Here is a 17,132-nt window from a genome sequence, read left to right on the forward strand (position 1 = left end):
TCCTTGAGCATCAGCCCTACTTTCTTCTCATCTTTTTGTTTTGAAATACGCTTTCTCAATTGCTTTTCCCCTTGTAATAAAATCATAGAGATTGGATCAAAATGGTACACCAAGTACATGTATCTAGTTCTTCTGCTATCCCAAATCCCACGAAATGACAGAAAATGCATCTTTAATAAGGAGAACCTCCAAGCTCAAAGTCATTAATTCCCCTCTACCCAGACTGACAGCATTCAAGGCAATGATGTGTATTCTGATTAGCAGTACATTTGGACTAAAACAACTCCTGAGCGATCCATCAGTAATATCCATATTGTTCAATGCAACACATACTTCAGTCCTCATCAGTCTTGACTTCTTGGCAGAACCTGACATGATCAATCATTCTCCTTGACTCTTGATGTTTTCCTCCCCTTGGCCTCAGTGATCCAGCATTGCTCTGGACTTTTACAGCTTTGGAGATGTTTCTTCTGCGACTCTCTTGCAGGCTCCACTTCCTCAGAGCTGTTTTTTTCTCAAGGCAGCGTCCTAGGAGCTCCTCTCACTCCACTTTCTCTCCTACTGCCCCTTCCCCCCATCCAGGCACATCTACAATTCACAACTACAGAAAAATCTCGAAATGATCTCTGACCCAAGCGTGTTCTTTGAACTCCAGACCAGCATCACCTTTTGGACAGCTCAGCACTTGCCTCAATATTAACATGCCCTAAATTAACCCACTGACTTGACCCCGATCCTAGTCTTCTTCCAGCAGTCCCTTCTCTGTGCATGTCACTATGGACTCGGGCCAGCCAGAGCCCTCAGGGTCAGCCCGCACCTTCCCCTTCCCTCATCCTCTTATCCAAATCTTGTCAACAGTGGGTCCAAAATGTTTCTCAAATTCATTCACTTCTCTCCACCACCTCCACCATCACCATCACCACCACCACCACCACCACTGCCACCCAAAACAGTAACGACACAGTTTGGGCTACATTTTTTTCTCACCTGAACTATTGCAAATGGGACAGTAGCTTGAATGACCTCTTTGACATGCAAATCTCTTCATGTTACCCTCCTGCTTCCAGAATAGTTAAAACCCCTAACAAGTTCCTCACCCCACAACCCTCCCTCCGCATCCTAGTCACTCAGGCCTGATTCAGTCCCGCCTACTCTCCATACCCCTTACACCCCAGGCCTTTTGCACATGCGGTTTCCTCCAGTTGGAATCCTTACCCTGCCTTGATTCCTGGGAACACCTAGTCCGTATGCATAACTCAGCTCAAGCATCGCTTAGCAAGGAAGCTGACTCTCTGAGTGGGACAAACCTCCCCTTTACAGCACAGGCTCTCTCCTGTGGAACATCTGTCACAGTTGCCATTTGATATAGCTTGTGTGATTTGCGTAGTGCCCGTTTCACCCTTCGACTGTAAACTCCGTGAGGCTGTGGATTTTGAATGCCTTTGCTCACCATTTTACCCTCAGTCCTTAATCCATAACCGCTCTCATAGTAGGCACTCAATAAATATTTGTCATATGAATGAGTGACTAAATGACTTCCCCATAGGATTCTCAATACAGACTGATCTTCCTGGCTGCCTTCTTCGAAGGCCAGCACAATAATGCTGATAAAAATTGCCCCTAAATGTGAGTGACTCTACAACAGATGAATGCTATTAAACCCAGCTATCGAGAGTGGCTTTTGACTTTCTGGGAAAGAATCCAGTAAATGATGTTTCTTTCTCCTAGCATGCAGCTATGCCTGCAATCTAGCTCGTATTTCACGTCATCACCATTTCCTTAGAGCTCAAAGGAAGAACTCCAGTGGCTCCTGCCTAAAAGAATTCCCGACAGGCTGACCAGGAGTCAGGGGCAGGGTGGGGTGGCCAACATCTCCCTGCCCAGGGAAGCAGCAGCCCTTTCTCTGTTGTCCTTATTACCCCATCATCGTCTGTCCACACAGCAGAATGCATCAAAGACATTGACCAAGCAAAATTCCTTCTCTGCCCCTCAGCCCTGGCTCATTTCCTTCTCTGACACGACAGGGTGCAATTAACATTGTAGCCTTCCTAGGTAGATGCCTGTTTGACCTGTCACCCAGGCGAGGGGAGGTCTGTGCTCCACCTCACTGAGGGGCTGGCACATTTCCCTTCATGTTTCTTGGGAATGCAAGAGCAAGAGGAAGGAGGTGTATGTTCTGGTTGTAGAGCAGAAATCTTTTTGCTTTTCCCTCCTGGTGACTTGTCCGCAAGCTCCCACCCCAGGCACTACATTCTCTCAGGAGCCAGGGCTGATGGTACTAGAAGTTGCCCTTCTGTATGCATAACACAAACGTGGTTGCCATGGGAACATCTCAGAAGGAGGATGCTAGGATTCCAGGCTCTTTGTGGCCTTGGATAAATAATGGATCGGATGCTTCTGAGAAGCCCAGAACCTTCCGTCTACCTTCTCTAATGCTATTGACAGCCCCTCCCACCACACATAGAAAAAGCAAGTGAAATGAAAAATTAAGTCAATTCAACTTTAATATATAGAAAAAAACCCTTGTGTTTATTTAATAAACCAAGTGTGTGTGGTTTTTTAAAACTCAGAAGTACAAAGAATTCTAGGAGACAATTCTAACAAGGGCCCACCGAGGTTCCTGCGGGGCTTGGGGGTGGTGCTCTGGCTCCTTTCTAATATCTTGTCTCCTCAGTCACTGCCTGATTTAGCAATCTCTGCAGTGCTGCTCCTCAGCCAAAGACCGTTCATTCATTCATTCATTCCATCATCATTTATGGAGCACCTACCCAGCTGGGGACACAACACTTAAGGAACTCACAACTTAGCGAGGAAGACAAATAGGAAAATTATAAATGACAGGTGAACCCGGTCCTGAGGCAGGAGGAATTCAAGCAAGTCCAGCCCCACATGTTATAAATCAACCATTGAGACATTTTCATTAATAGTCAGCCCTTTGCTTCCTGCCATGGGGATTCTTGAGTACTTTGGTCCTATCGTTAGAGGAGAATGGACTTTCTTTTTCGAAGCGTCCTCCTAAGGATTGCAACCTGCCATTTTTTCATTGGCTGAGTTATGACAGTGTCCCATTGGCTGGGCTGTTACTGGGCGAGGAGGAATCTTTTCTTCCTCCTGTGAAGGTTGTAAAGTAGATTCACTTCCTGTCAGAAAGGCAAGGTAAGGTCAGTAGTGTGTGTTGAGTGACATGTAAGAGAGTTCTCTCTTCTAGCCTCACAACTCCATTGTAAATGAGGTTTCTGTTTATTAATTTTCACACCAGTGTGACATAAGAAATATCCAAACCTGTAGAGAAATTTTATGAGTTTATTTGAGCCAAACTGACAATTGCCAGGCAGCAAAATCTCAACAGATTGAGGAAATGCTTTGAAGAATGGCAGTTTTGCAGCTTATTTTATACATTAGAATCAAAGGAAGAGACGTAAGGAGGGTTATATGAAGCATATGAAGCCCATTGGTGGTAGATGACCAGGTGGGAGAAAGCAAAGTGAGGAAATCTCCGGGATTGAATAAAAAGTAAAATAGACACATACTTCTTTTACATTGGTGGGTTCAGAATAATTAATAATTAACATTTACAACTCAGAAATGGTATGCGAGGAACAAGATAACCACGAGGGGTTCTGTGGTCTTTTTACCGGGAATGATGTTTTCCTTGGTTCTTGTCTTCTTGAAGGAAAGAATTCAGTCAAGAGACAGAATTAAGCGAGTTGCAAAAAGCAAGGTTTATTAATAAGAAGGTACACTCTGAGACATGGAGAGGGCTGACCCAAGAGAGGGAAGCAGCCTCTCCCTGCATTGTGTGAGGGTTTTTAGCTCTATGGGTAGAATTCTCTCCCCCCTCCATATTATTTTCTTCTCTCTGCTAAGGTATCCCATCCTCCCTCTGCTTCCCAAGGTTGTTTCTTAGGGCATAAGCATGAACCCGTCAATTTCCTATGATTAATTTGAGCAGCTCATTAAAATGGTCTTGAGAAGGATGTCTATTCTGATAAGCAGACGTTTTCCCTCCCTCTTGGGCATTTTTCCTTCTAACAACATATCTTGTTCTCAGTATCCTGCTGAGCAAGCAAGGTGTTTGTACCCCTGATGAGAGCAGCTGCAAGGGACCTCCTAACCTGGGCTAGTTTCCCCCCTTCTGCTCATTTCTACTTTTCAACCTACCCTATCAGTCTTGAGCTCTGGTGGTTGTGCTCTGACGGGTCTGGAAGAGGAGATTACTCAGCCCTTTCAAAGGTTTGTTATCTAGATGCAAAAAGACAATAGGCTCACTTAAGGTAAAGATTAACCTTAGTCAAGGAAGATACAGGGAGCCTAGGATGTGAGTACCTACCTTGACCTGCTTTTAGTTAGGAATTTTTCTGTTCATCCTACCGTGTGTCCCCGAAAATAAGACCTACCATTAGAGCTGATTGTTCGGCTAGCTCTTATTTTCGGGGAAACATGATATGTGGTTACTTTCCATCTTCTTAGTTTGTAAGGCCCACCATGCAGGCCTCCCTTGAGCTTCTCATGTTTAGTATGTGGCCCCCTTTTTTGTCCACATCAGCACAGAAAAATAATTCCCTGTCACCCCCAGATTCTGAGGAGTCCCTGAGCCCATAAAAATAACACATCTGCACAACAGCTTTCTAAGACCCCCAATTACTGTCAATATTCTAGAATGGTTGTAGGTTCCAATAGTTGCCTTATGACCAGTGAAAAGTTAGCTCTGCTAGGGTCCTCAGGGAAGCAGATACTAAGATGAATTAAGAGTACAAAAGGTTTATTAATGGTAGTGTTACCGGGAAATGATGTTGTAACCTCAGTTCTTGTATTCTTGAAGGACAGACTTCACTCAAGAGACAGAATTTTGTGCAGCATGAACAGCAGAAGTGTATTAGTAAAAAAAAAGTACACTCCGAGACATGGGGCAGGGTGGCCCAAGAATCAGCCTGGCTTTACATTGCATGAAGGCTTTTATTTCTATGAGTGGAACTGCCTGCCCCTCTTGCTTCTCTTATCTCTTTCTTCCCCTGAGGTGGCTAGTTCTCTGGCATTTAGCAATGCAGTTCTTTGATTTAAGGACATGTGTAAACACATCCCTTTGGAGTATGTGAAAACCTGGAACCCTGCTGGGCAGCTGCAAGGGGTCTTGAGCCCAGTAGGAGCTGCAGCAAGGGGCTTTCTAACCAGAGCTAAATTCCTCCTTCTCCTGCTCATTTTTATCTATCTACCTACCCTATCAGTCAGTACACCTGTGAAAGGAAAAAGTGGGAAACAGGAGGGTGCAGGGGTGCTGGGCAGTCAGAACGCAGGACAATTCTGAGTCTCTGCCAGCGAGAGCTCTGGAGCACACGCCTGCCTGCCAGAGGAGTGGTGGATGGGAATGGCCAGGCACTCCTGCAGCGTCTTGCTCAGTCATTGTGTCAGCTGCTCCAGGAAGAGCGTGACTGTGACTCCAAAGCTGAGGTGGATCCGAAGGAGTTAAGGACCAGAGTCTGTCAGTGAACCACATGGGGTGTGGCTAGGTCAGTGCTTCCATGAAGGGTGATCTGATTAGCGCATCTCTGTTCCTGCCTCACTAGCTTTGGCCCCAAGCAAAGGGAAGCAGCCCTTCAAGGACACGGGTCAAGCGTGGACATGTCATTCTCAAGAGTGTATCCACGCTAGGCAGTATTGCCCATGGAGATGAGGCATCATTAGAGTAGCAACACCTGTCAATATCCCACTTGATTTGTGTAAGTTCTATCCTCATATGGTGTCTTGGTTCCCCTTCCCCAGCAAGGTACGAGCTCTCCAAAGCCAAAGATGGGGTCTGACTTCCTCAGCATCCTGACAGAGCCCAGCCCCTGGCTGAGCACAGAATGAAAGCCCCGGGGACACTTTGTGATCCATCCACTGTGGCTTCTCACTGCTTCCTCATCCCATCTCCAGTGTGTCCCCCGCTCCATCCCTAAACACTGCAGCTTGAAAGCTCCATTAGAACAGGCCATACCTTAAGCCCCTGGCTCACTCTCAGGGAGAAATCCTGACAGAGGAGCACTTCCCTCCCCACTCCCCTCCCCAATCATTCATTGTCTTGTCGAAAATTAAAGAGAAAAACAGGCAGTGCTTAGGGAAAGCTGTGGCCCCACTCTTGACACCTCCAGTGCAGAAAAGTGGTTGACAACCAGTTCCCATGGCAACAGGCTTTCTTTGAAAGAATTTCTTGTTCTGCATGCCAGACCCCCACTTTTCTCTTCTTGGCAGTAATGGCCAGCATTGAAAATGAGATCAGATGAGGCAAGGGGAGATCATCCAGACAAGCCCCAGGTGGCTTTCGCAGGCCCAGGAGGGCAGATCTCAGTGTCGCTCTGCAGGGCCACACTGGTGATCATCAAGGGATTAAAAGATGGCAACGATGAGGTCTGAAAAAAGCTGACAGCAGAGTTAACTGGAGCTATTTAGAGCAACACAGTAGTGGAGTGCAGAGTTCTCTAATTTTGGAAAAGGGCCATGTTTGCACATTCTGAGCAACAGCGTCTGCCCTGGCTTCCTTTTTTTGTGGCTCTTTGTTGACCTTGGCAATGAGCAGTGCTTTCCCCTCAGAGGAGAGCTGACCCTGGCCCCTGCCCCTCATCCTCATGACCTGTGAAAATTTAGCTGTGCTAACGTCCTCGTGGAAGCGTGTGTTTGATTGAATAAATGGGACAAGGTGTGTGTTTTCTGTAACTGCTGCTTCTTTCCTTCTGTCCTGCAACTCTCATGAGAGACCCTGTACCCTACCCTAACTGGAAACATACTACAAGGGGAATTCTGGGGACTGTAATTTAGCCTACACAAGTTGACATATAACAAAACCACCATGTTTAGCATTCGAAATAAAAATTATTAGACAGGCAATGATGCAGGAAAATGAGACCCACAACAAGGATAAAAATATAAACACACCCAGACATGACAGAGATGATGGAATTAATGGAAAAGGAATTTGAAAGAGCCATGATGAACATGTTCAAGAATTTAAAGGAAAACCTGAAGATAACGAGACGATACATAGAAGGTATAAAAAGGAAGTAAGTGGAACATCAAGAACTGAAAAATGTCTAAAGCGAAAAAAAATCACCAAATGGGTTTAACTTTAGATTAGACACTACAGAAGAAAAAGTATCTATTAAATTGAAGGCATAGTAAAGAAAATCTCTAAGTAGAAGCACAGAGAGAAAAAAAGGCTGAAAAAAAAAAAAAAAAGGAACAGAGCCTCGGTGATTAATAGGACAATATCAAGTGGTCTAACTTATTTGCAATTGGAGTCCCCAAAAGAGAGTGGGATCAGAAAATAATTTGAATAATAGTCAAAAATTTTCTAAATTTGTTGAGAAATATAAACCTCTATATTCAAGTTCAATGAACACCAAGTAGAGTAAATGAATGCCACATCAAAGTACATGATATTCTAATTGATGAAAACCACTGAGAAAGAGAAAACTCTTAAAGAAACTAGAAAAAAAGACATTATATACAACAGAACAAAAGTGAGATTTACTACAGACTTTTTGTCAAAAATAGTGCAAGCTGGAAGATACAGGAATGACATCCAATGTGCTGAAATTAAAATAAATTCCTAACCTAGAATTCTATTTGTCGTGAAAATACTCTTAAAAAGTAGAGATAAAATAAAGACATTATTCATACAACTTGAGATAATTCATTGCCAATAGACTCGCACTAAAAGAAATTGTTAAAGGAGACTTCTCAGGCTGAAGGAAAATGATACTAGACAGAAACTCAAATGTACACAAAAAGTGAAGAGTACTAGAACTATTAATTGGGTGAGTAAATATTAGAGATATTTCTTCTAATTTTAAAATCTGTTTAAAAGAAAATTAAACACAGAAGACTTTCGTTTTTAGCCAACATGGAGTAACAGGGATTAGATTTACTTTTTTTCTTTTTTTGGTCTGAAGAAATCAGAAAAATACATGAAATAACAGTTCACAAGATGTTGGTTATCAGGAAGCAAACACCAGTGATCCCTGAGAATCAGGGGAAAAAAAAAAGTGGCCCCCATAATTGTTCCTGCTTACTGCCTGAAGAAAATGTTGACTGCAGTGCAGGGAGATAAAACCCAAATGGTGGTCTCCCTGAGTAACAGAGAAGGAGCTGGGAGCACAAAGAGGCCAGGGTAGCTAGAGTTCATAGGGCAGAGTGCTGGAGATGGGAGAGCTTTCACACAGGAGAATTCTGGAGATCTGCACAAGGTCCCTATCAAGTGGTCAGCTGAGTACTGATTAGCTCATGTATGAAGAAACCACCCAATGCTGGGGAAAAAAACCACTTAAAAGTATTAAAGGTAAAAGTCATTGGTACTCACACCAGGTCCAGGAATACTGCCTGTTCCCACCAACTAGAGTGGAAAGCCTCATAATTTATGGGGCATTGGATAGAGTACTCAGAAAGATTTTGTCACAGTATTGGGGCAAAGTAGATCTCGACTAAATTCTATACTGGCGGCTGCCTAACAATGCTTAAAAGTAAGAAGGATAAAGTTGTTATCACATACTTATCCACCTCCCAGAACAAAGCTCAAGAATATTTATAAGATTAAAAATTGTATATATTCAGCAAGCAAAATTCACAATATCTGGCAAAAATTACCAGGCATTCACATAATGAGAAAATCAATGGAAACTGACCCAGAAATGACTCAGAAAATAGAATTAATAGAAGAGAGCATCAAAACATTTTTAATGACTGTATTCTATATATTTAAGAAGCTAAAGGAAAGATAAGTAGAGATACAGAAGATACAAAAAAACCCAAATCAAATTTCTAGAGATGGAAAACTATCATGTCTGAAAAAAAAATACATGCAATGTAATTAATCAGATTATCTATTGCAGAAGAAAACATTAATGAACCAGAAGACATAGCAACAGAAATGAGCCAAAAAGAAACCAGAGAAAAAAAGACCTAAAAACAAACAAACAAACAAAAAAAGGACGAGCAACAATGATTTGGAGCATAATTTTATGTGGCCTAATATACATGTAATTCAAATCACCAAAGGAAGGAGGAAACAAAAACATATTTAAAGAAATGATCAAAGTTTCCCAAATTTGATAAAAGCTCTATACCTATAGCTAGATCAAAGACATCCAAAGGACTCCAAGCACAAGAAATATAAAGCATATACACCAAGGCACATAATAATAAAATTGCTTAAAACCAAAAATAAAGAGGAAAAACTTAAAAGTAGCAGTGATAAAAGACACATTACATATGAACTACAAAGTTAAGGATCACAGCAGTTTTCTCATTAGAAACAATGAAAGCTAGAAGTTGGGAAAGCAACATCTTTAAAGTGCTGAAAGAAAAAAATGTCAATATAGAATTCTTTATTCAGCATAAATATCTTTCAAAAAAGAACATGAAATAAAGACATTTTTCAGATATACTAAAGCTGAAAAAACTAATGCATTTCTTACACTGCAAGAAATGTTAAAGGAAGTCCTTCAAGCAGAAGGAACATGATACTAGGTGAAAATATGGATCTATACAGAGGAATGAAAAGCACTGGATATGGTAATGACATACCATGGGTGGAATTGCCTGCCCCTCTCATATAAGTGAATATATGATAGTTTTCAATTGTTATATAACTTGAACAATAATTGACAATTTAAACCAAAATAATAATGTATTTTGGGCTTATAACATGTAGAAGTAAAATACATAACAACAATAGCACAAAGGCCAAGAGAGGAGAAATGAAGTGTACTACTGTACGGTATTTATACTATATGTGAAATGATGTAACATCACTTGAAGTTAGACTGTGGTAAGTTAAAGATCGATACTATAGACCCTAAAACAACCACTAAATTAATTCAACCATCATGACCAAGTGAGATTTATCCCAGGAATGCAAGGTTGGTTTAACATTTGCAAGTTATTGAAAGTAATTGCCTATATAAACAGACTAAAAAAGAACCATTCAATAAAAAAAGAAACACTATATGATTATCTCAATAGATAGCTAATGGCAAAATCTAACATTGAGTAATGATAAGAAATTCCTCAAAGTGAGTATATGGTATTAATTTTCTGTTGATGTATAGCAAATTACCACAAAGGAGGTTTAAAAAACACAACCCATTTATTATCTAACACTTCTGTAGATCAAAAATTGGGGTAATTGGGGTGGGCTGGACTTTTCTCTCTGCTCTGGATCTCACACTTTGGTGATGGCTAGGCTGGGCTCTCATTTGGAGGTTCTAGGGAAGAATTTACTTTCAAGATCATTCAGGTTATTGGCAGAACCGTTTTAGGTTGCAGGTTGTAGGTCTGAGGTCTATGTTTCCTTGCTGGCTGCTAGCCAGGGTCTGCCATCAGCCACTTTAGGTCTACATTTCTTCTCCATCTTCAAAGCAGCAACGGTGTCAAGTTCTCACACTTTGATCTCCCTTACCCTTCTATCAGTTGGGGAAAAGAGCCTAATTTTTAAAAAAAGATTTTACTTTTAGAGCAGTTTTGGGTTCATAGAAAAATTGAGAGGAAGTTACAGAAATTTCCCATATTCCCCCATCTCCACACATGCGCAATCTCTGCCATTATCAATATCCCTCACCAGAGTGGTACATTTGTTACAAATGATGAACCCACACTGACACATCATTATCACTCAAAGTCCATGGTTTGCCTTAGGGTTCACTCTTGGTGTTGTACATTCTTTGGATTTGGACAAATGTATAATGATATATATCCCTCATTATAGTATCATACAGAGTATTTTCACTGTCCCTAAAAATCCTCTGTGCTCCATTTACTCATCCCTGCCTTCCACCCCCACCCCTGGTAACCACTTATCTTTTTACTGTCTCCATAATTTTGTCTTTTCCAGAATGTCATAAACATTCATGCAGTGCTTATGGACAGGAATACATTCTGAGAAATGCCTCATTAGGTGATTCTGTCATTGTGAGAACACAAACTGTACTTACTCCTGAAGAACCTGCCTGAGGCCCTTCTTGAGAAGGTGTCACTCTTTTCAGAAATATTTCCATGATGGTTTGCTTGGTTTACTTCTTTTTTTCATCATAAATTTGCTTGTAAGCATATAACACATCATAAGCATTCCTCTCTGTTAATGAAAACCTTTCAGTGTTGGGGTCCATCTTTTCAAACTTTTTAAGGAACTCGTTGAAGTCTGCAAAAGCTTCTGCTACACCCTTCACTGTGAATTTTCCTAGGGGTTCTTCTTTTCCTTCTCTTGCAGTTTCCTTTTCTTTTGCCTCTTCTTCAGCTATGAGTTCATGTTCCAGTTCCAACAACACTTCAAGTCAATTCCTCAGAAAGTACCTCCAAGAGCTCCTCAGTGTCATACTCAGCCATACCCAGGTTCAAGCCGGCTGCCATCTCAGCCACAGCCACGTTGATTATTGCAGCCTCCACATCCTTGGCAAATCTTTGAAGTCGTGGACCAACCTCTTGGGTGTCTTCTTCCAGATGCCATCCATACACTCCTTGGTGACATCACCCCAAGTCCAAGCAAGGTTCTGGATGCAGTCACAGATGGAATCCTTCCAGAATTGCATCAGTGTCTTCCTCAGTTGCAGCAATAACCTGGGCAAAGGTCCCCCTCAGGTAGGAGGCCTTAAAAGCTGCTACAACTCCTTGACCCATTGGTTGGGTCGAAGAGATGGTGTTTGGAGGGAAAAACACCACTTTGATATAGGGACGCAGATCACCCATAAAAGGAGGCGGTCCAGGAGCATTCCCAACAAGAAGCAACACCTGGAAAGGTGTGTTATGCTCCAAATAGCACGTCTCCATTTCATGGGCGCAGCAATTCAGGAGGGCGTCTTGGAGAAGGAGCTGGGTCATCCATGACTTCTTGTTGCTCCTGCAGGACACTCGTTACGTGTATGTATTGACACACTTGAAGGCCCTGGGTTCTCACTGTGCCAGATCACAAAGGGTTTTCATTTGTACCCTTTGTGAAACAACAGCCCCAAGCAAGACTGTTACCCTGTCCTTAAAAGTCTTAAAACCTGGCATTCACTTGGCCTCATTATGTATGAAAGTCTTTTCAGGCATCCATTTCTAGAATAGAGAGGTTTCATCTATATATTGAATATTTGGTCTGGCAAGTAATTTTCTTCCATAATCAGCTCATCTAGAGTTTCCAAAAATTCTTCAGCTGCCTACACATCAGCACTCAGAGACTCACCACTCCCTTTCACATTATGTAATGAATAATGATTCTTGAATCGTTTAAACCACCCAGAGCTAGCAGTAATTTCAACATTGTAGTCTGCTCCAGCGTTTTCTTTCAACATCACAAACTTTTTGCTTTGGCTGTGATCGTCATGGTGCTGAGGGACATGCTTCTGTGTCTGGCCTTCAATCCAGGCTGTTAGAAGTTTCTCTATGTCTGCTATAGGCCCTTCTCGAGTTTTTGTTAGTCTTGTTGCCATCAATGAAGTTGATCCTTTAACAACTTTTGTCACTTTGTTCTTGTTTTTCAAGATTGTAGCTATGGTGGAATGGGACATGCCTGTTTGGCGAGCAATAACCTTCACTGATTTTCCACCTTCGTAGTCCTTAATCACTTTTAATTTTTTTCCAGGTCAATCACTCGACTTGGCCTCTTCCTGGTAACCTTAGCAGTGGATTTTGTACACTTAGGGGCCATGATGGACAAAACAACATAAGATTAAATCAAATACAAGAGAAAATGATGCAATCAAAAGATGTGGTAGAGACGAGATGTATGAGGCTGCTGCTGGCGTAACAGACATACTGTTTTGCAGCAAACTTTTTAATAAGTAGAAAGAATACACTCTGAAATAATGATAAAAAATATAGGATAGCTAGTACATAAATCAATAACAGTCATTTACTATCATCATCAAGTATTATGTACTGTACATAATTGCATGTGCTACACTACTTTTATGCCATTGGCAGCGCGGTGGGTTTGTTTACACTAGTGTCACCATAAACCCTTGAATAATGTGTTGTACTACGGCGTTATGACAGCTATGAAGAAACTAGGTGATAGGAATTTTTCAGCTCCATTAGAATCTTATGGGACCACCATTGCATATGTGGTCTGTTGTTGACCGAAACGTCGTTATGCGATACATGACTGTAACAAGATCAGAAAATAAATTAATAAAATAATGATGAAGAAGAGAAACAAAAGCTGATTCTTTGAAACACATTAATGAAATAGCTAAACTTCTGGCAACATTAACCCAGAAAGAAAAGAAACCCCACAAATAATTAATATTAGGAATAAAAAAGAGCCATAACTATAGAAGCATTGATAATTTCAAACACCTGAAGAGAACACTGACAAATTTATGCTTATACATTTGAAAAACTTAGATCAAATGGAAAAAAAAATTAGAAAATCTGAGCAACTAAAATTGACTCCAGAAGAAAATCGAAAACCTGAATATTCCAATTACCATTAAAGAAATCCAATCAGTAGTTAGAAGTTTCTCGCTAGTTGCCCCAACTCCCGATACTGCCAACCACCTCCAAATATATTCCAGGTTCAAATTATTTTAAAGGCAAAGTTTTACTAAACCTTGGCCCCAAACTTAAAAAAAAAAAAAAAAAAAAAAAAAAAAATCCCTATTAATCCAGTGGTTTAAAGATGTTATTGTTCTGTCTTTTGACCTCTATATTTTCTTATGAGAAGTCAGCAGTAATTCCTATCATTACTCTGCTGTATGTAATATGCTGTTTTTCCTCTGAGTGCTTTCAGGATTTTTTCATTTTATAGTAGTACATCTTTGGTTACAGCATTTAACTATAATGTGCCTATATGTGTTTTCTTCCTACTTATTCTGTTTGGAGTTATTGTTCTCATGTTTGTGTTTTGTTCCACTCCTTGTCTATTTCTTTTTTTTATTTTATTTATTTTTAAAAATTTATTGGGGTGACAATTGTTAGCAAAATTACATAGATTTCAGGTGTACAATTCTGTATTACATCATCTATAAATTCCATTGTGTGTTCACCACCCAGAGTCAGTTCTCCTTCCATCACCATATATTTGATCCCCTTTACCCTCATCTCCCACCCCCCACCCCCCTTACTCTCTGGTAACCACTAAACTATTGTCTGTGTCTATGAGTTTCTGTTTCTCATTTGTTTGTCTTGTTCTTTTGTTATTTTTGGTTTATATACCACATATCAGTGAAATCACATGGTTCTCTGCTTTTTCTGTCTGACTTATTTCGCTCAGCATTACACTCTCAAGATCCATCCATGTTGTCACAAATGTTCCTATATCATCTTTTCTTACCGCCGAATAGTATTCCATGGTGTACATATACCACAACTTCTTTATCCATTCATCTATCGAAGGACATTTTGGTTGTTTCCATGTCTTGGCCACCGTAAATCCTTGTCTATTTCTAGGTTTTAATTTCTGGTGCTTTATCCTTTGTTTTAGACATAGGTTGGAAGTGCCAGCAGTGGGGGAAGATGGGTAGGAGGCATGCATGGCCCCCTCTGCCTCTCTCTTTATTCCTCAGTTTATGTCAGTCCCCATCACTGTGCCTCTGAGGGCTTTGTCTACTTCATAAGCAGATACCCAGTTCAACTTAACCTGCCCAATCCTGGCAAACACCACAGGCTGCCTGGTAACAGAGGAGGTAGATGCCCCCAGCACTTATCCCTTGCATTACAACTTTCATGGATTCCTAAGCCAAAACGATTCTAGTTACCAGGGACATACATTTCAGATCCATGCCATTGCATATTCTGAAGCATTAAAAAGCTTTCGGATGGGCCTTGGTCAAGGAGGACTAGCTCTCAAGTAGTTCAGCTGCTGATAAAACGGAATGGTCCTGGTGAGGAAATATGATCTAGAGATTCCACAGCTCTGCCAGGTTGCCCTTTTAGTGATAGAATGAAAACCCACCCAACACACTGATTATGACCTGTGGAACCTGTGAGCCTGGGTCCTCACCCCACATTGCCACCTGTTGGTCATAAACCCAGACCAGTGACAAGGCTTGAGAGTCCAAAGAATTACTACCTTGGTTTTAGACTCATAAATCACCTATAACTGGAATTGGAAATAGCCCTGGCAATTCTGAGTTGGTAGATGTTTCTCCCAAGATGGCAGCACACCTAGTCCTAGATATGTACAGCTGCTTTAGGCGCACATAGAAGCTTTCTATTTAGAAGCTTTAACGTATCCACTAGCCACTATTTGGAATAGCAGGGTCCCCGAGCTCAACAAGTGTCATCAGAGACCAACACCCTTGTAGGGCATGTTGCCAGGGAGTGCAATATGATGGCTCGTCGGCAGAACTCGGCATCCCTTATTCACCAGCTGGGTTTCCCATCTCACTTATATTCATTTCCAGTATAAAGTTTACTTCTGTAGAAGGAAATCCTGCCATTTGTGACAATATGGATGAGCCTGGAGGATAGTATATAAGTAAAATAAGCCAGGCACAGAAAAATAAATACTGTATGATCTCGCTTATATGTGTTATCTAAAAAAGTCAAACTCATAAAAGCAAAGAGTAGAATGGTGTCTGCTAGGGGCATGGGGGTGGGTGGGCGAAGCGGAGAGATGTTGGCCACAGACTACAAACTTTCACTTACGCAGGATGAATCAGTTCCGGAGGTCTAATGCACAGCACGGTGACATAGTTAATCTGTAGTTTATTCTTGAAACTTACTAAGAGAACAGATCTTAAGTGTTCTCACTACGTACATACACCCCCCCCCACACACACACAGTGGTAACTATGTAAGGTGATGGACGTGTTAATTACCGTGTTTCCCCAAAAATAAGATCTAGCCAGACAATCAGCTCTAATGTGTCCTTTGGAGCAAAAATTAATGTAAGGCCCGGTCTTACATTATATTATATTATATTATATTATATTATATTATATTATATTATATTATATTATATTATTACATAAGGCCCGGTCTCATAGTAAAATAAGACCGGGTCTATTAATTTTTGCTCCAAAAGACACATTAGAGCTGATTGTCCGGCTCGGTCTTATTTTTGGGGAAACACAGTAGCTTGATTGTGGAGACCACTTCACAGTGTATACATATATCACATTACATCGTATTCCTCAGATATATACACTTTTTGTCAACTATACCTTAACAAAGCTGGAAAAAAACTAAGGTTTAGTTTCGTGATAATTGCTTGTTATTTTAAGAAAGCTTGGGCCGGCCCGGTGGCTCAGGCGGTTAGAGCTCCGTGCTCCTAACTCCGAAGGCTGCCGGTACGATTCCCACATGGGCCAGTGGGCTCTCAACCACAAGGTTGTCAGTTCAATTCCTTGAGTCCCGCAAGGGATGGTGGGCTGTGCCCCCTGCAACTAGCAACGGCAACTGGACCTGGAGCTGAGCTGCGCCCTCCCACAACTAAGACTGAAAAGACAACAACTTGAAGCTGAATAGCACCCTCCACAACTAAGATTGAAAGGACAACTTGACTTAGGAAAAAGAAAGAAAAAGAAAAAAAAAAAAAAAAAAAGTCCTGGAAGTACACACTGTTCCCTAATAAAGTCCTGTTCCCCTTCCCCAATAAAACCTTTAAAAAAAAAAAAAAAAAAAGAAAGCTTTATTTTGGTAATTGAGTTTGTTGGCCAAGCTGTTCTGCCAAGCAGGAAAGAAACAGTGCGTTCACCTTTAGGCCACAGAGAGCAGGGACAGGCCTGGGACAGGATGGGATAGGGGTAAGCTTCCCCTACCTTCCTTGGGGACTTCCTGCAGGGGCTCCCAGCCTCAGCGGCATGGCAATCTGGGTAACTCCTCCCTTCAGGGGTGGGTGGGGGTGGGGCAGACTGGGAAAAAGTCTCAGCTGCTGCTTAAAGCAGCCCAGACAATTAATGGGCAGCTCCAGCTGGTATTCTGAAAGAGAGACTGAAATCCTACACCTTGTTTTCTTATGCTAGAATTGATTTTGGCATATACTCTGAGGTTACTCTAGTTTTTAAGGAAGTGTCCATTTTGGGTGTCAAGGACCACTTGGGGACAGCAGACAGTTGCGTAATGCAGGTCTGGACCAGGGACAGCTCCAGGGCCTGCTGCCATGGCAAGGCTAGGTTCTGAAAAGCCCATCTAGGGACACCAGGGTCTACCTAAGAGAGCGTCTCGATGCAGGTAGTCCC

This window comes from Rhinolophus sinicus, chromosome 15 (genome assembly GCF_057876585.1).
Source record: "Rhinolophus sinicus isolate RSI-liver-muscle chromosome 15, RSI-T2T, whole genome shotgun sequence".
In the NCBI taxonomy this organism is placed as follows: domain Eukaryota; kingdom Metazoa; phylum Chordata; class Mammalia; order Chiroptera; family Rhinolophidae; genus Rhinolophus; species Rhinolophus sinicus.